This window comes from Xenopus tropicalis, chromosome 3 (genome assembly GCF_000004195.4).
Source record: "Xenopus tropicalis strain Nigerian chromosome 3, UCB_Xtro_10.0, whole genome shotgun sequence".
NCBI classification, from domain to species: domain Eukaryota; kingdom Metazoa; phylum Chordata; class Amphibia; order Anura; family Pipidae; genus Xenopus; species Xenopus tropicalis.
This window is the reverse complement of record NC_030679.2, coordinates 107,865,477-107,885,920: the sequence shown is the minus strand read 5'-3', so window position 1 is coordinate 107,885,920 and position 20,444 is coordinate 107,865,477. Positions and strand designations below refer to the sequence as shown.

The 20,444-nt window shown below is 40.0% G+C and overlaps 1 protein-coding gene across 2 annotated transcripts in view; it reads right to left on the bottom strand.

Moving 5' to 3' along the window:
• furin (furin, paired basic amino acid cleaving enzyme) overlaps nt 1-20,444 on the bottom strand; it is a 99,898-nt gene that overhangs the window by 38,654 nt on the left and 40,800 nt on the right. The window lies entirely within an intron of this gene.

The window sequence follows — 20,444 nt, the reverse complement described above, 5'->3', positions numbered from 1 at the left end:
AAAAACAAATGAACATTTCTTTCTGCCTACAAAACACAGGCAGCAGGAAGTGGAGCCAAACCTGTGACTGTAACCTAATAACTAATGGTGTAAGAGGGACAAAATGAAAAAAAATTCAAGTTCAAAAATAAAAAATATGATGAAGAGAAGTCTTCTAGATAAAGCAAGAGACCACACAGAAGAAGCGTAACCCATTACTACCACACTACGTTTAAAGGAGAATGAAAGTCAAAGTCACTTGGGGGTGCCAAAATGTTAGGCACCCCCAAGTGACTTCAATAGCCTACCTTTTACCCTGGGCTGGTGCCCCTGTTCAGAGAGAACAGCATCAGCCCGGGGTAGCAGCTATCGCTTCCTTCTTCCTGGGTCGCTGCGTGTGCATGCGCAGTAGAGTGAAAAGCGGAACTTTAACAGAGAAGTCGGCTTTTCACTCTACTGTGCATGCGCCTGTCCCGGACAATCAGCAGCAGCGCGAATAGGAAGGAGGAAGCGATCGCTTGGGGGTGCCTAACATTTTGGCACCCCCAAGTGACTTTAAAGGAGAAGGAAAGGTAAAAACTAAGTAAGCTTTATCAGAAAGGTCTATGTAAATACAGCCATAATCTGTAAAAATCTCTGTAAAAAGTTGTATCTGTTTTCCTCTGCCACAGACACACAGCTTTCAGCTTCCTGCTCTCTCCTGCTCCCCCCTCTCTCAAGAATGCTTAGACTCACTGCCCCCCCATAGGAAAGTGGATCAGAGCCAATCAGGAGGAAGCTGACTCATAGGGGCTGATTTACTAATCCACGAATCCGAATGGGAAAAAATCGGATTGGAAACAAACATTTTCTGACTTTTTCGTATGTTTTGCGATTTTTTTCGTCGCCGTCTTGCCTTTTTCGTGAATTGTCGCAACTTTTTCGTAGCGGTTACGACTTAAGGGCACTATTAAGGCAACTGAAGGTATGTATGCAGCTTGAGATTAACTCTTTATTAACCTTTCCTTCTCCTTTAGGGATAAGAGTACAAATCTGTGGAAGGTTAACAGATACAAGCCACTGTGGTTCTTATATTTGCAATGACTATTCTGACCATGCAACAATCAGAAAAATAAAAGAGTGCCGTGACCATATGGGTAATTTCTCCTTTGCTGGTTCAAAAAGCAAGCCGCCTAATATAAAACATGAGTACCATGAAAAGCAGAGAATTGTAAGGCAACTAGGAAGAGGAGACAGCCGAGAGGAGCTTGCCATCTTTGTGGTTTAGTGTATAAAGGATCCTGTCAATAGAAGCTAGAGGTCTAGAGGTTAATTACAGCAAAGTACATAACACAGCAACAAGGGTTCTTTTTTTTTTTTTTTTACAAACCATCTAAAAGCGAAAGCGTAGCCATTTAGAAGTTTATCGACTCACAGTAACAAACTTTTAGTAATATATCGGGACACTGCGTGTGCCAAGCATATACATTTAATGCATATCTTCCACTATAAACTAGAGCTACAGCTTAAGACGACATGAATGACCAGCCATAGCAGCACCATTTATTTACTAAGACCCTTCTGGTGCATGGCTGTGGCAAATCCTTTAGACAAGTCCAAAGTTACATTGTTACTGGGATAATTGTAAATTACCAGTGGTAAAACTTATGTAGTAGCCCAAAGCTGCTGAAGATTAAAGGAGAAAGAAAAGCAAAAACTACGTAAGCTATCAGAAAGGTCTATGTAAATACAGCCATAAGCACTCAGAGAAACGCTGCACTGACTTCTCTGAAAAAAGATTTCTTGTGTCTGTAATCCCTGTGCCACAGACACGCAGTTTTCTGCTCTCTCCTGCTCCCCCCTCCCTCAAGAATGCTAAGAACTCACTCCCCCCCCCTTAGGAATGTGGATCTGAGCCACTCAGCAGGAAGTTGACTCATAGTCTTACTAACTGAGCATGTTCACTTGGTCTAAGTATCTGTGCAGGAGCAAGGCATTATGGGAACTTTCTTTACACAGCTCAGCGTTTCTTCTTCTTGTTTGGCTTCTGATCTTCTGAACAGGAGAAATATAGGGAGACTTAAGGGCACTACTGAGACAACTGAAGGTATGCCTGCAGCTTGAGATTAACTCTTTATTAGCCTTTCCTTCTCCTTTAAGCACAGTTATATATAACCATTATACGGATGTATACTCAATAAGTTTAGTGGAACCACTGCAAATGGATGTTGGTCACTGTACTTCCTATGAGGGCTTAAAAATGCTGGAAAATGCTCTACCGCTCACACGAACTGAAGAAGTCGCTCAGATGAAATATAAATCTTTAAGATTACTCAGCAAGACCAGTTGCTTTTGACTGCTAGATACAGCATACTGATGTGTAGCCTCGCGTATTCATCTTTGGAAGAGCCTGCTTAGAGTCAATATTTGTGCCAATGATTGGACGATTATCCCAAGAAACAGCAATAACAACGCTGTTAAGATGCTCAAAAGCTGTAATGGGTCTTAATATCAATTTGGCTGCAAGTCTGGTTCCAGTATCACATAAGTAAAAAGTATAAATACAATAGATGTTTCTACAATTCAGTAGACTTTCTTGGGAACAAAGTATATTTGCAAAAGTAAAAAGGCTATTTATTCTCAACAAATCTCAAATGCAAACAAATATGTATATACCATACAGTACAAATTTAATGATCATTCTATGTATCTGATATCCTCATTCATAGTTTATAATGCTCATTAAAACCAGAGTTATGACTGTACAATGTAGAGTTGCAAAATGAATAGCCGCAGCTCAAATTTTCTTTTTATGCTCTCTATCAAAAGAACAGAAGGCCATTTCTTAGCATAAAAGGAAAAAGAATCAATCTGGCCTGTAGGTGGCTCTACTTTATGCCATACAACAAAATAAGACCATTAAAAGAATATCCTATCACATATCTATTAAAAGCAGAATATATCATGTTTAGAATACTACAGAATGCATTCAGCTCATTATTAAAATATTACCCTTTCTAAAGCTCAGGTGAAAAAAACATTAGGTTTCAGGAAATGGCAAGTATAAATTAAAACGTCACCTATATAACTTGTTCTATACTTGAAACTATATTTTTATTCTAGAGTTGTACATTCACACAAATAAAAGCATCAGACTTGTCAGCTGATCAAAGCTTAGCATACATAAATGTGTGCGCTACCAAACATGCTTCATGTCCTCCAGCAGCGACAGTGAATAGAAGACAATAGGAAGATGTGACATTCAGATGCTTTGTATTCCTGTTCTTTTTAATCAGAACTGCTCTTACAATCTGGAGGCCGTAACCCCTTTCAAGTTGTCACGCTTTAGGTACGGAACTGGATGGCTCTAGAATGTTAAAAGTTCCTATAAAGGGTAAAAAGCCGAAACAGCTTGCAAGTCTGCTAAAATGATTAAAAAGAGCACATACAATATGTCTTGCAGAGTTTCAACATTGAAAACCTAAGCAAAAAGATAATACACAATTATAGTTCACCAGCATTACTGACTAAAATTCATGAGAAAAAGTATGTTCCTTTCTGTATTAGTGAATAAGTACAGCTCCCATTCTGTTCTGCTTGAGCCACTTCGCTTTCTTAAAGTGGAAGTAAACACAAACATAACCAAACTTTGTTCTCTGCAAGTTTCTAATACACAATAAACATTTTTAATGATTTTAGCGTTATTTGTACATATAATTGCTTCTGAAAACAGTATTTCTCTGTCCTTGGCTATTTCTGTACTATTATGTACTACTGGAACAATATAGCAACAATCTGCTCATGTCCAGTCAGGAATCCAGCCCCCACAGCAGGTCTGTTAAAAGGGTAGTTCATCTTACACGTTCACTGGAGCTGTATTATTCCTAAGTGCTCTTATTAACTACTAAAGATTTTGGAGCTGCTCCTGGTTATGTAAGTAGAGCAGGGACCTGTCAGGGAACTTATCGCTCTTGTGACTGGTGACAAGTCTATTTGAATTTTAGCAGGTCACAAAGGAAAAGTATCCTGCGATTTCCTGGAGAAATATATGTAACTGTACTAGATAGTCTTCTCAGTGGCTGAAATTCAAATTAAATGTCAGCCATTCACAAGGGAGTCTTTCAAGCCTCCTGGCAGATCCATGCCCATGTTTTCTCAATGTATTTTTATTTATTTATGGCTACTTCTACTCTCAGTGCTGTACATTTAAAAAAAATCATTAGCAGAACAGATGGGGATCAATACAATAACAGAAATACATAACTATAAACAATATATACAATGGCATTCAATATTATGTGCCAAGGGAAGCTGTACTCATAATATTTCATTTATGGTGTATTAGTGATAATACATCACTGATGGGTGTATTGGTGACAATAGATCACTGATGGGTAAAACTGTTTTTCTGTCCCCAACATCCATCTGTACTAAGGCACCTGTGAAAAAATGTGGTTTCTCTGATATTTCCATTGAATGTATCATTTATTGGTAAATTTGGAAGTGTAAGTGTAATTTACAAATCGCTACCACAATTGTGATCACGCAACTTTTGCCACAGTTGTTGCATGAAAAAATGCCATTCATTCAAGAAACTTGAGTCCAGTGTGGGTTGCGTAGGACATTAACTCCCTAAACCCCTAACCAAGGCTGTTCAACTGGAGGCTCGGGGGCCAGATGTGGCCCACAAAAAATCTTTATGGACCTCCCAGTCCGCACAGAGGCTCTATAGACTTCACTATATGACATCATAATTGTAATTCAATCTGGCCCTCCAACATACTTTATAGCATCATTAGCTCACAACATGCAATAAGTTGGACATCACTGTCCTAGGTTTATTTAGAGAATAAATTAGGTGCTTTCCTAGGAATTGGAAGATGCAGTGCTAAAGGATGCTTCTGATATGCCCAGGATACCATTAGCAAGTGGCTAGTATGAAGAACATGAAATGTGGCCATAGTTCAAAAGGCACATGGCAAAACTTAACTTCCATGTGACAAGTCTGGAAAAGAGGCGCTTTCAAGGGGACATGATTACATCAACGCACCAGAGGCCCCCCTTTATATCAGAGGAACGGAGCTTCCACTTGAAGCAGCGTAGGGGGTTTTTCACAGTGAGGGCAGTGAGGTTGGGGAATGCCCTTCCTAGTGATGGTGTAATGGCAGATTCTGTTAATGCCTTTAAGAGGGGCCTAGAGGGGTTCTTGAACAAGCATTGTATCCAAGGCTGTTGTGATACTAATATCTACAGTTAGTATTAGTGGTTGTATATATAGTTTATGTATGTGATAGTATAGATTGATAAGTATAGGTTGTGTGTGCAGGGAAGGGTTGAACTTGATGGACTCTGGCCTTTTTTCAACCCTATGTAATTATGTAAGTTACAGCCGAGAGTTATGCATCACTCCTCCTTATAAAGTCTCCTTTATAAGACACCTGTGGGACCAAAAGTGGATCAGAGCCATGGGTTGCCAACGTTAAGCTTACTCAGTTGCTGAATAATTGTGTACTGATGCCAGCAATATTATGGCATTGTCATACTTGATCACAAGCACTGGGTCAGGTTGAACCAGGTATAGTTATGGTCTTTATTTCATTTGCCCCAGAACAAAATTAGGAGGCCAATAGAACATTCCTGTTTCACAAAACTCTTGTACTAGAGTTCTATTTATGTTACCTAAAGAGCAAGGTAATATAAAGTTCTTAGATACACAAGCATGTCCCAAGCATTATTTGTTGATCCAATTCCACAGCCGAATAGGATAATACTTAAGCTATGGAGGGGAGGTGCAGATTAGGCAGCTGCAGCAGAGAAGTGTGCTCAGATAAGGAAGAAATGAGGGATGGTGCCATGCAATTCAGCTTGTGTGTGTGAGCTGGGTGGGGGTGAGTTTGACATAAGGAAATATCTAAAAAGGGCAGAAGGAGATTAGGGGAAAGAGGACTAAGAGGTTGAGAGAACGCAGGAGGGAATGCTGGGAGGTTTAGAGCTAGGAGAATAGATGTGCTTAATATTGTGATTGTTCTAAAACAATACTGCTTTCCTTTTCCATTCGTTTAATGTTACCCAGCAACAAGAACGCACAATGTATCAAACATTACTGAAAAGTCAGCCATGGTTTGCTCACAAACTTTTTATCTTCCTCGCAGGAGTTAGAAAAGAAATCCTGCATCTTTACATATGAAACACAAATAATTTTCTAGATTAAATTACCAGTCTAGGTAAATTTAAAAGCAGTAAATAGGTCTCAAGGGAAATTCCCTTACCTTGGACTTATGATCTCACTTCTCTTATGTAAACACTACAAGGGAAATGCAAAAGAAGCGGGCGGATAGAAGCAAATGCTTTATAGAGATAACTACTTTTTAAAGAGGAAGTCCATTTACAATTAAAGTAATGACAATTCCAGGTGAGCAACTACAATACTGAAACTGCTAATGCTTGCTTTTTTGCTGGATTGTAACCCTAATATAAAAAAGAAAAAGAAAAAAAAAAGGAGATAGACAATAATGAAGTATTGGTTGCCAGAGGGCACTGGACTAATAAAAACATTTTGCCATTGTTATTACATACCTCCCATAGAAGTCTTCTGTGAAAATGTAAATTATGCACCTGTGCACCAACAGTTGCTGTGGGGCCACGTGGCAACCATGAACATAGAGAAAGACCAGCAAGGGTACAGGAGCAGCAAGATGGCCCATGTGGGTATATGGGATCAGAAAATAATAGTTTTGGCCAAAGAAAACCTGAAAGAGTTATGTTCTCCCTAGCATGAAGTACCTTCACTGCAAGTGAGCAAATCATAAAAAATAAACTACCATTCATCAGTAATTTAGCACTCATGGCACTAGGAGTCATATGTACAGGCCTTGACTGGAATTCAAAAAAGATCCTGGTAATTCAACTGCACAGATGTCTAAACAGCCCCCCACCAGCCCACTAAATAGTGACTGGTAGTGATGGCATCTTACAGCAGCCCCTATGGCATTTGCCAGAACCTACAGATCTGGCCTGCATGTGTATTTAGGTATAATAAGGAAGCTAGAGCATTTTTTTGCAGTGCATCAAAGATAACTTTATCCTAAACCATTTAGTATGTTGCAGTCAACTAAGCAAGCCAGGAACCATTAAAGGAATACTGTCATGGGAAAACATGTTTTTTTCCAAAACACATCAGTTAAAGGAGAAAGAAAGGTAAAAACTAAGTAAGCTTTATCAGAAAAGTCTATGTTAATACAGCCATAAGCACTCACGGAAATGCTGCACTGACTTTCAAAAGATTTCTTGTGTCTGTAATTCATGTGCCAGAGACACGCAGCTCTCTGCTCTCTCCCCTCTCCTGCCCCCCCTCCCTCAAGAATGCTAAGAACTCACCCTTTAGGAATGTGGATCTGAGCCAATCAGCAGGTAGCTGACTCATAGGGGCCGATTCATTAAAACACGAGTTTGAATCCCGAATTCGGATTGGATACGATAATTTCTGAAGATCGCAAATATCACGAAAATGCTTATGGAAAAATTGTATTAGTCATGATAATATCGTATTGGCAATCCGAAAGTCACGAAATTTTCGTACTGAACGATTGTAAACAGCGGCAGAACCTTTCCGAATTTTCCGCGCAAGAATACGAAAAAAAATCAACGAAAATATGCTTGGAGCATTCGAATGAACGCTCTCAGCGTTCGTGTCTTAATAAATCTCCCACATAGTCTTACAAACTGAGCATGTTCACTTGGTCTCGGTCTTGGTGCAGGAATGAGATATTATGGGAACTTCCTTTACACAGATCAGCGTTTTTTCTTCCTGTTTGGCTTCTGATCATCTGAACAGGAGAAATATGGGGAGACTTAAGGGCACTAACGAGACAACTGAAGGTATGCCTGCAGCTTGAGATTAACTCTTTATTAGCCTTTCCTTCTCCTTTAAGGATAAGAGTACAAATCTGTGGAAAGTTAACCGATACAAGCCACTGTGGTTCTTATATTTGCAATGACTATTCTGACTTTGCAATGATCAGAAAAATAAAAGAGTGTCTAACTAACAGAGCATGTTCACTTGGTCCCAGTGTCTGTGCAGGAGTGAGGTATTATAGGACCTTTCTTTATACAGCTCAGCCTTTTTTCTTCCTGTTTGGCTTCAGATCTTCTGAACAGGAGAAATATGGGGAGACTTAAGGGCACTATTGAGACAACTGAAGGTATGCCTGCAGCTTGATATTAACTCTTTATTAGCCTTTCCTTCTCCTTAATAGAGTTTCTCCAGCAGAATCCTACTTTAAACACAAACAGATTTGTGTTCAAACAGATGCCAGGTAAAAAATAAAGCTCCAGGAGCTCCCTTATAATATGTTTAACTGCTTTTAAAACTATATCCACTTCAAACTAATTCCATCCACTTCACAGAAAGGTTTGTACCAGAAATAATTAAGTCACCATTACCAGCCCCTGACCCCCAAAAGCATTACAATGTCAAACACTATGAAATATCCAAGCGCTCGCCCTTTCTCAGCATATCCCACAGCTGCGCCTGCCAACTTTCAATCATGCTGAACTCCCATCATAGCATCTAGATTATAGACCTAGATTGCTAGATTGGATGGCTAAAAAGTTATTAGCTGCAGAAAATAGGAAGCCTAACATAGGGAGAAGTGCAAATTTTCTAATGAATGTATTCAGTATCAGCCAAAGACCTTAAGCATCCAGCTGTTGCACGTGCAAGCCCTTATAAGGACAGCAGTATGGCGCAGGCTTACTTACTTATAGAATTTCGAATTTTGTAGTGCATTGACAGATTTCCAGCATGCCAGCATTTTGGATTCATTGCTATGTAATTGTACTGTATTTTAGAAGACTACCTTTTTTCCTACCTATGCATGCCAAACTGTTCGGGGACCTAGGGATTATTGATGTGCCCTTTGCTATATATTTTAAGCATGCCAATGAAGGATTTGCACATCCACTAGCTTATCATTATTCTGCAGGAGTATTTTTGGGAACAGGTTTGGCAGGGTGAAACAGAACAAATGTTGCAGACAGATTGGCTCAGCACTAACAAATTAGAAATGTTCCTTTACCCCCCCCCCCCCCCCATCCAACACAGAAGCAAGCCCAGAAGTTTTTTTGGTTTGTTTTTTTCTTTTAAAGAGGGTAGGTCACCTTTAGCATGATGTAAACTGGCCGTCAGCATTTTTTTAATTCAGTTAATGTTCACCCATTAAAAAAAATAAAAAATCCACTTCCGAAATGTCAGATTAGGTTTTGACGATCAGCAGAAATTACTGCTATATACATTTTTTCATTGCCTGAAGAACAAACAAGAATAACATTTAATGCAAGATTTTGGTACTTATGAAGTAAGCCTGTCCTCAAACTTTGTGAATCGTTAAATTTAAAAACAGTTGTCTATGACAACCTGCAATTTGTATTTTAAATTAAAGTACGAGGAAAAGGAAAACTGTATTATTGTCCCTTGAAACTATTGGCTAAGGTGATTTTGACTGCAAGCAGCCCTGAAGCTTGTAATTAAGATGGGATTATTTTTTAGCCCAAAATGAAACCAGCAACATATATTATTCATAATTGCCTACAAAATTAGGGGTTTTCCATTTATCCAATATGTCTCCTTTAAAGGCCCTAATATGCCCATGGGCTGTCCTGAACCACAAGCCCTCACCAAACAGTCAAATATGACAGCACTATCAGGTATTTCAGGAATGCTTTCCATTAAAATCAACCTCCCCAGCAGCCAGGCAGCAGATTAGAACCAACATTAATCTCCTTTCTTGTTAAAAATAGTCTTTTCAGATTAGGTTTTAAGATTTTATTCAACAGAGTAATAAAAACAAGGCAAATAAGTGTTTCTAAATCAGTTTTTGGGTCTCAAAGCCAATTCTGTAACATAATTTGTGTCCCCTGACACATAAAGGTCAAGTGACACTGATCTAAAACACTGTTAATCTAAAAGGGATCTTCCAATGTAAATTAGGAACTTCCACCAATAAAATGCTACATTTTGAATACCGAAAACAATCTCCAGATGCCAAGCTGGGCCACTCCTGCCATGACGCAAGGTAAGAACCTTGCCTCAGGCGATAGTGAGGGGCCAGATACAGAGGCAGCAAAAAACTGCTAGTCTGATAAATCCCTGAAGCACAATTTACTTTACACAAAAAATTCACCACTGAACCACCCAATAGATTCTTAGCACACACAGAAAATAATCATAAATTTAGCTTAACGACTCAAAAAAATGAGAAGTTGCCAAACTGAAAATCCCATTTGTACAAGTTAGAATTCTAGCAGAGCCAAAAAAAAAATGATGCAAGCAATTACATGTGGTTACTCACTTCCCTCGTGGTACAGGATTTAAATGTAAGCTTAATATGGAGATAGAGTCTTTAAAATGAAAGAAGAAAGCTCTTTTGCCATTAAGAATACACCGGGATGAAGATTAGGTAAGACTGAGAAAGGAAGAAAGTCTAGAGACTTCCTGCTCTGTAGTAAAACATTTGTGGTACTTAAACGGTGCTATTTAGTTTCATGTCAAATACATCCATGTTCACACAGTGAATCCATGGGAACCTTGCACAATTTAGAGTTGAACGTTTATCTTAGAGCCTCTGTTGAACAGGTTTCTGCTTACTGAGTGGAAAAAAAAAATCATTGCAGCACAGATGGTCAGTCTGTCATTTATTTTTATATATTCGTTTTTAAATAAAACTCTAGTGGATATAAGATTGATATATTCTTCTGACGTGTACATCCACTTCAGTCTTCATAACACATGAGCTATTATGAGTGGGCCAGTCAATCATTTGGGCAAATCCCAACAGACTGTCACTTGACCCTTGAATATGTACTTCGCCTGTTGCATTTATAAGAAGTACAAAAGGTACATTATAAACATTTAGAGGCCTATTTACTATTCACTAATTTTCAAGGTCGGCGGGGGGCATCCAACACTAACTCATTGCAAGAAAAACACCTTGCACATATGTTCGAGAATTACACTGTTCCATTCATTTAATAATAATAATAATGGTAGTTAGAGACAAGTCCCATTGTCTTATATAGAAACTTGCCGGCTTTTACCTAGCAAGTTTTCTGCCGAATTTCTTTTTCATTTGGTAATACATTCAGACTATTCAAGGTTTCAGGAAATATTTTTGCTGAATATTCAACTCGACTTTAGATAACTAACCTTCATAAATACAACTTAGAGTTGCATCTAAATACCACACTAGTGTGAAATATTGTCATGGAACTCCTTTACAGTACAACCCCAATTTTATGCCATTTTGTTACGGTCCTATTTAACCACAATGTGTTTTTTTCTTTCCTTTCCGGGATTTAACGGCTTCCTGGAATTTACATCAGTTTTGACTTGGTCCCCTGGGTAAAATAAAACCAGAGCTTTACTGTAATGTATTAAAGTATGTTTTCCATACTTGTTCATTTATAGCACGTCCATGAAAAAAAAAAAAAAAAAAGTACACGCACACACACTAATAGACTATTACTCTGTTACAATGGTCTAACCAGTATTTTAAGGAAACCGGAAATCCACATTATGAATAAATAAAAACACTGAGTTCTTGCTGAAGAATGACTTTATTGCAGATATGACCTCTTTCAGTCAAGCTGAGGAAATCACACCCAGGAATTTCTTTCCCAATATGGTTACATGCAGTTTAAGGCACACCGAGTGAAGCAGTTTAAGGCGCACCGAGTGAAGCAGTTTTCATTTCTGCAGCCCCAGGGCATGGGCGTCCACAGAAGGGGGCAAGATGGGGCAAGAGGGGGCACTTGCCCCGCCCCCCCCTGGAAAAGTAGCAAAAAAAACCTCAGTCGGACTTCTGACTTGCCGGCTGCAGCATCTCCCCGGCACTTCCCACTCGTGACGTCAGAGGCAGCGCCACCTGATAGCAGCACCACCTACGGCCGGCAGACAGTCCAGCGGCAGCTGTCTGAGGAGGGTCCATAGGCGCTTACATGGCACAGGGTTATGTTGGGTTTGAGTGCAGCTGCTCAACCCTCATAAAATAAACCACTGTCTCCTGTGAATGTTTCCCGCACCGATGTTATTTCCATACAGGTTGGAACTGGCCAGTGAGTCCAAACACAGGACTGTAATTTTAGAGGCGATCCCGGGATATTATTAGTTATATTACATATGTGCAACACTATATACTGTTCTACTCCAGTTGCCCTCTGTCTACATGTACATGTGCAGCACTATCGCTGCTCCTATCCATTTGCCCCGCTAAGAGAGAGCCTGCCCACCCCAAGCATTCCTACACATACACACTCCCATGCCTCCCCCCAAATCCCAAACAAATAAAAGGGTGCCCCGCCTCCGGCCGCACAACTGGACGCATCACACCGGCCGCTCCCTGAAGCCCTTTCTGTAGCTCCTGTAGCTGCTCGGTACAACCCTCACACCCACCCCAGTTCCGTAAGCGCAGCTCCACTCGCAGCCCCTCTATCTGTACACATCTGCACCGTCCATGCCCCCTATTACTACAACCTTCACCTCAACTCCTCTCCCCGTTTCTCATGTGGCACTGTGAGGAGGCGGGCTTTTCCCTAGCAGGTACAGGTGCTGGACACGCCCCTAAGTGACTTCAATATATATATATATATATATATATATATATATATATATATGTATATATATTTGTCTGTTGCAGGATGATGCTAGCTTACTTGCCCCCCCTTGGAAAATTTTCTGCGGACGCCCATGCCCCAGGGTACTCAAACTCATGTGGGTATCAGCGTGACAGCTGAAAACTGAGCACAGGGGCCACATAAAGATGTGATCCCATACGATAAACTGTCCCTTGATGAGGACTTCTTTTGCTGGGGAGCATATACCTTCTTTAACATTAGCTCATTATAGAGTTTATGGTTATTGTTTTAATTAGAAAATATGTAATTTTTTTTGGGGGGGGGGTGTTATTGCTTGCATCAATCATGCAAAATCTGAAAAAGAAACTAAAGTTGTGTTCTACTTCCTAATACCTTTTAGCACAATCAAAACAAATCAGCAGTCCACTGAGACAATGTGCTGCTTCTTTATTTAGCCTAACAAACTGCCGCTAGGTGAAGGCAAGGTTTGCTTATTTACAGAGCATTTTAAAATCGGCACAAACCCTATTCACTGAACTGAAAAAGGTGTATGCTGCCCCTTTAAAGATGTACACTTCAGAGGAGCATTAACGCCTTTAAAATACATATGAATACTAGGTAAGGCTTAGTGGCAGAACAAACTTGGTGCACATATAAGTAAACAAACTATAGGGGGAGTAGCTAAATAAACCAACTCAAACAGCTCATGGTTGGAATGTTTATTTAAAAGATCAAAGGTGTCAGCAACTAGACAGACAATATGTATAAACACAAAAATAAATGAAGGGCTAGTGCTCCAGTTTACCAGAATTCAAGTAGTAATACCAAAGAACAATATCATACAATATCATGCACCTCAGACAGACTGTAGGAGCAGTTGCCAGTATTGTGTCACTGTATGTACTGCGTGGTCTATGCTGCTTGTGTGTATGGCACACACAGGCAGCATATGGCAGGTAGAGTAAGGCACACACACATGCAGGGTAAGGCAGGCAGAGTATGGCACACACAGGCAGCATAGGGCAGGCAAAGTATGGCACACAGGCAGCATAGGGCAGGTAGAGTATGGCGCACACACACACATGCAGGGTAGGGCAGGCATAGTATGGCACACACATGCAGGGTAGGGCAGGCATAGTATGGCACACACATGCAGGGTAGGGCAGGCAGAGTATGGTACAAACAGATAGTACTCTGCCTGCCCTATGCTGCCTGTGTGTGCTATACTCTGCCTGCCCTATGCTGCTTGTGGGAGGTGAACCTGGCAGGGGGTTGACAGTCATTATATGGTCCCTAAGGTGTGTAATTATGTGCTGGGGGTTGCACAGGGGAGAAGTAGGCATATTGATTTAAAGGTTTGTTTCAAAATGACATAATATAATTCTTTCACATATGAATGAAGGATGGTAACCCTACAGTGAGCACCAACTATTTGGGTATTTCCTGCACTACCACCATTAACGTCTGGATGGTCTAAAAAGGTGTGGTTTAAAGTGGGTGCAGTTTGAAAAAAGGGGAGCGGTCAAAACTGGCTTCCATTATTGGCCCTCCACCATGTGGGCCAGAAAAATTCTGGTTCTTGGTACCACAGAAGTTGGACAGCACTGCACTAGGGAAACCTATTATACCTATTAAGATGTTTTATCTCTTTATAGAGATTATACAGGTGTGTTTACAGTTTAAAGAAGAAGGAAAGGCTAGTAAAGAGTTAATTTGAAGCTGCAGGCATACCTTCAGTTGTCTCAATAGTGCCCTTAAGTCTCCCCATATTTCACCTGTTCAGAAGATCTGAAGCCAAACAGGAAGAAAAAAGGCTGAGCTGTGTAAAGAAAGTTCCCATAATGCCTCGCTCCTGCACAGACACCGGGACCAAGTGAACATGCTCAGTTAGTTAGACTATGAGGAAGCTTCCTGCTGATTGGCTCAGATCCACATTCCTAAGGGGGGGGAGTGAGCTCTTAGCATTCTTGAGGGAGGGGGGAGCGGGAGAGAGCAGGAAGCTAAAAGCTGCAAGTCTCTGGCAGAGGAAAACAGACACAACTAATCTTTTTACAAAGAAGTCAGTGCAGCGTTTCCGTGAGTGCTTATGGCTGTATTTACATAGACCTTTCTGATAAAGCTTACTTAGTTTTTACCTTTGCTTCTCCTTTAAAAGTCCATATCAAAATCATACACATTATGATCAATTTTATCAGGAGCCAATTAACCTGCCTGTATGTTTTTGGATGGTGTAAGGACACCAAAACCCATGAAAGCAATGAAATAATACATAATAATACATAATAATAACTCGAGTCCTTGCTGATAAATTGAGAAATATAAACAGATGCTCAGGCAAGTAGAAGCAATTAAGCCAGCCAGTGAGAATGCTGGGAGGTAAGCCGTTAGGTCCAAGAAGCTTTACAGCAGTACCAAGTGACATAATGCGAATCTCAGAGAGCCAAATCTCCTTTGTGACATAACTACCTTGCAAGGTCACTGCTCTCAGGTTAGACAAGGGTAAATGGAATGTTACACTGAGCTGGGTTCACTGTCAAGAGTGTCAGATGGCATTCATTTATAAAATATTTTAGGTAATTGTGATTTGATACCCGATATGTTATTTCTAAAATAAACCTTTAACAATTTCATTACTCAACAATATTCATTTGTTAATACATTTTAGAGTTTGCAATGAAAAAAAAAAACTTAAATCAGGAGGAAGGTAATAAGGCATGATGCTGATTGGAAGTAACCTACATATGAAAAAACAGCTGGTGATCTGCAATTGTGACCATGATATTATTTGTCCTGAAAAAAAAAAAAGATTTTAATTAAGTATTAGTTTATACAAGCAGCATCCTAATCCTGTTTTCAAACAGATTAAAAAAATCTCAGGATGCAGAAACCAGTGAGGCAGAACAGAGAGCAATTTTATCTGAAATGAGGATAAGATTGGATGTTCAGATGGAGCCAGCAAGCACTTTTCCTCTTCGATTATAGGACCCTGCTCAGAGACATCCTGGTTTAGCTGGTACATAATGAAACCAAGCATTAAGCCAAGTTAATAGCACAGCAAAGATTACTTATCCTTTAAGAGCTTAAAACAAACTCATCACAGAACACAATGGGGGACAGGGGAGGCCTAAAACCACTACTACACACTAAATAGGACAACCTTTTAATAATTAATATTGCATTTTTACCATAACAAAAACATTTCACATAAATTCATGGATGGGATTAAGGACATAAATATAAATTCTAACTGACAAGAAAATCCTATTCCCCATTCCCCTGCTTGTTATAATGCTAATTTGTATGTCAGTAAAGTGCCCTTATTTGTTGGCACACCAATCAATTTGGAGGTCATTTGAGAATTATAGCTTTAATATTAAATACCATGATATACAGTGGTGTGAAAAACTATTTGCCCCCTTCCTGATTTCTTATTCTTTTGCATGTTTGTCACACTTAAATGTTTCTGCTCATCAAAAACCGTTAACGATTAGTCAAAGATAACATAATTGAACACAAAATACAGTTTTTAAATGAAGGTTTACGTTATTAAGGGAGAAAAAAAACTCCAAATCTACATGGCCCTGTGTGAAAAAGTGATTGCCCCCCTTGTTAAAAAATAACTTAACTGTGGTTTATCAATTTCAATTTTCAATTTCAATATCAATTTCTGTAGTCACCCCCAGGCCTGATTACACACCTGTTTCAATCAAGAAATCACTTAAATAGGAGCTACCTGACACAGAGAAGTAGACCAAAAGCACCTCAAAAGCTAGACATCATGCCAAGATCCAAAGAAATTCAGGAACAAATGAGAACAAAAGTAATTGAGATCTATCAGTCTGGTAAAGGTTATAAAGCCATTTCTAAAGCTTTGGGACTCCAGCGAACCACAGTGAGAGCCATTATCCACAAATGGCAAAAACATGGAACAGTGGTGAACCTTCCCAGGAGTGGCCGGCCGACCAAAATTACCCCAAGAGCGCAGAGACAACTCATCCGAGAGGCCACAAAAGATCCCAGGACAACATCTAAAGAACTGCAGGCCTCACTTGCCTCAATTAAGGTCAGTGTTCACGACTCCACCATAAGAAAGAGACTGGGCAAAAATGGCCTGCATGGCAGATTTCCAAGGCGCAAACCACTTTTAAGCAAAAAGAACATTATGGCTCGTCTCAATTTTGCTAAAAAACATCTCAATGGTTGCCAAGACTTTTGGGAAAATATCTTGTGGACCGACGAGACAAAAGTTGAACTTTTTGGAAGGTGCGTGTCCCGTTACATCTGGCGTAAAAGTAACACAGCATTTCAGAAAAAGAACATCATACCAACAGTAAAATATGGTGGCGGTAGTGTGATGGTCTGGGGTTGTTTTGCTGCTTCAGGACCTGGAAGGCTTGCTGTGATAGATGGAACCATGAATTCTACTGTCTACCAAAAAATCCTGAAGGAGAATGTCCGGCCATCTGTTCGTCAACTCAAGCTGAAGCGATCTTGGGTGCTGCAGCAGGACAATGACCCAAAACACACCAGCAAATCCACCACAGTCCTGACCTGAATCCTATTGAGATGTTGTGGCATGACCTTAAAAAGGTGGTTCATGCTAGAAAACCCTCAAATAAAGCTGAATTACAACAATTCTGCAAAGATGAGTGGGCCAAAATTCCTCCAGAGCGCTGTAAAAGACTCGTTACAAGTTATCGCAAACGCTTGATTGCAGTTATTGCTGCTAAGGGTGGCCCAACCAGTTATTAGGTTCAGGGGGCAATTACTTTTTCACACAGGGCCATGTAGGTTTGGATTTTTTTTCTCCCTAAATAATAAAAACCCTCATTTAAAAACTGCATTTTGTGTTTACTTGTGTTATCTTTGACTAATAGTTAAATGTGTTTGATGATCAGAAACATTTTGTGTGACAAACATGCAAAAGAATAAGAAATCAGGAAGGGGGCAAATAGTTTTTCACACCACTGTATTTGCCTAGAAAAAAAAAAGTGGCGGGTGGGGAACCAAAAAAAAAAAAAAAAAAAAAGACGTGCCCGCCACTCCTCCTTCCCACAGAGTTGGTATGGAAGATGCTCCAGCATTCTCCAGGGCCTGGGGAGAATATAGTTTCTATATTTATGGTATTTATATCCGGAAGGAAAACTAAACCCTAAAAATGAATGGCTAGATATGCCATATTTTATTTACTAAACTTTTTTTTACCTGCCTAAATGTTTAGCCTCCCTCTAATAGGGCCTAAAGATTTGCAACAGGAGCACCCCATATTAGATTGTGTTAGATGTGTCACTGACACTGCACACTCACTGCGCTAAGTTTAGGGGTCATTGCAAGTTATCTAGCAGCAAATGAGCTTGGCCTGTCAAATAAACTGATGCTACAGGGCTGATTATTAAATCCTCGTCCTTATTTCACTTGTTTCAGAGTTGCCATACACAAATAATCTGCATTAATTACTAATCAGTAAGTGACAGAACACAGAGCATGTACAATGAATCAGCAGAGAAGATGGGGAGCTACTGGGGCATATACAGAGGCACAGATCTTCACTATTAAAAGGGCTGTGCTAGTCTTTGCCTAACACAGAAGTCCAAAACCTAATGTACAATATTTCTGGCCTACTTCTTTAGTTAAGGTTTAGTTCTCCTTTAAATATAATAGGCTAGTGACTGAGAAACGAAGTACCTAGTGGCGTTTCTTGGCCCATCTAAGCTGGGTTTGCTAAGGTTCTGCCATATACTGAAAGGCAGAATGGCTGACAAAAGCTTAGAACATATAAATGTGAGAGTGCATCTTACTGCCAGTAGATTCGCCACATTAGTGCCACCTAGAAAGCTATATTTATTCTGCAGAAAGCTTTACCATACCTGAGTAAAGAGCCCTTGAAGCTCCATCTGTTTAAGATAGAAGCTCCCATTTTAGCTAGGTCTTAGCTTCAGTGCTGAAGCTCTAGAACAGGGGTCCCCAACCTTTTAAACACGTGAGTCACATTCAAATGAAAAAAGTGCTGAAGAGCAACACAAGAATGAAAAAAGTTCTGGGGTGCAAAATTAGAGCTATGATTTGCTATTTGGTAACCCCTGTGTGGACTGGCAACCTACAGAAGGCTCCATTTGGCATTATACTGGGTTTTATGGAACCAAAACTTGCGTCCAAGCCAGGAATTTAAGGTACCTGCGTTGAGGCCACTGGGAGCAACATCTAAGGGGTTGGGGAGCAACATGTTGCTCAGGAGCCACTGGTTGGGGATCATTGCTCTAGAGGCTGGTAGCATAGATCGCACATTCTGATGGAAGGGGAAGTGAATACTTCTGAATTCTTATGGGAGGGGGAGCGGGACAGATATGCACAGACTCCACCCCCAGAAAGGATTCTTCAGGCAGAGGAAGTCTGACACCAAAGAACATGTTTACACAAAATAAGAAATCCTGTGCTTCTTTTGATAGAGTAGTCAGTGCAGCGTTTCTGTGAGTGCTTATGTCTGTATTTACACAGACCTTTCTGATAAAGATTTCTTAGTTTTTACCTTTCCTTCTCCTTTAAACCTGCTGGCCACAATCCTTCCCCATTATATACATATATGGGGCCAGCATTCAAACCAGCTCTAGACAAAGATCAGTAAAATCTGACAGAGCCCTAGGTGAGGTAGATTTAAAGGAAAAACCTGCATTTATCATCAGTATATGGCTCACATCCGTCTTCATGATGTTTTCCTAATGGTAAACTGTTTCCCAGTCAGATGAGGAAATAACACTTAGGGGCAGATTTATAAAAATGTGAGTTTAGCGCTTAATAGATAAAAACTCACCCACGTTCTAATCATTCCTATGGGATTTTTAGAAGTGCATTTATGAAATGGTGAAAGTTAGAACTCACCATGTAATAAATAAGATTTTTTAAAATCCCATAGAAATGAATATCACATGGTGAGTTTTTGTCTATTAAACTCTAAACTCACAATTTGATAAATGTACCCCATAGTATGGAGCGCTCATGTCAGATTTTAACGATATGAATTCTGTTATGTTATAAGAAGACCGCTTTTTTGGTATTCTGTATCCTTCTACTAATTTCAAAGAGTCACCATACACACATGCATTCTGAAATCATCTGTGTTTCTAAGTGTATAACCCCATTGTGTAAAATGTTATCAGTTGTGCATTGCATATGTTGTTTTAAGTGTAACAGTACAAGAGCATTCAGTACAGTAGAATTACCCTGTTTAGTACAAGCAGGACAGGTACCCTAGAAGGGGAGCAATACACTACATGTGGAATTAGCCAATGTCAGATGGAACATATTCTCCACGAGCCAAAAAACGCTTGCCGAGAATATGCCCCGCTAATGTAAAATCCTCCTACCAGTGCCTGCAACCGAAAGCATGGAATACGCCTGGGTGCAGGCACATGTAGCAGATTTCTGCCTAAAAACGCGAGACTTTGCATTTTTGGTGGATATCGGCTACATGTGCCTGCACCTAGGCATATTTCATGCTTCTGGCTGCAGGCACTGGTAGGAGGATTTTACAGTAGCAGGGCTTATTCTGGGTTAGCGTTTTTTTGGCTAAGCAAGAATATGCTTCGTCTGACATTAGCCTTAGAGCACTGTGTCAAATGTAACAAAACTTCTAATGCTTAAAGAACGCATAAACTGACAAAGTGTCTCTACATTGCTTCTCCCCTTTTCTATTGTGCTCTACCCTTCCTTTAAGGCCTGCTTTCTCTTTCAGTTTTTAAAAGTTCTTTCCATCAAAAAAAAACACCACCAATTACATGAATTCCGTACTAATGCAGCCTGTAGAGGAGACACAAAGGGATCCTATACTTCTGCTGCCGCACAACAGAACAGATTTTCCC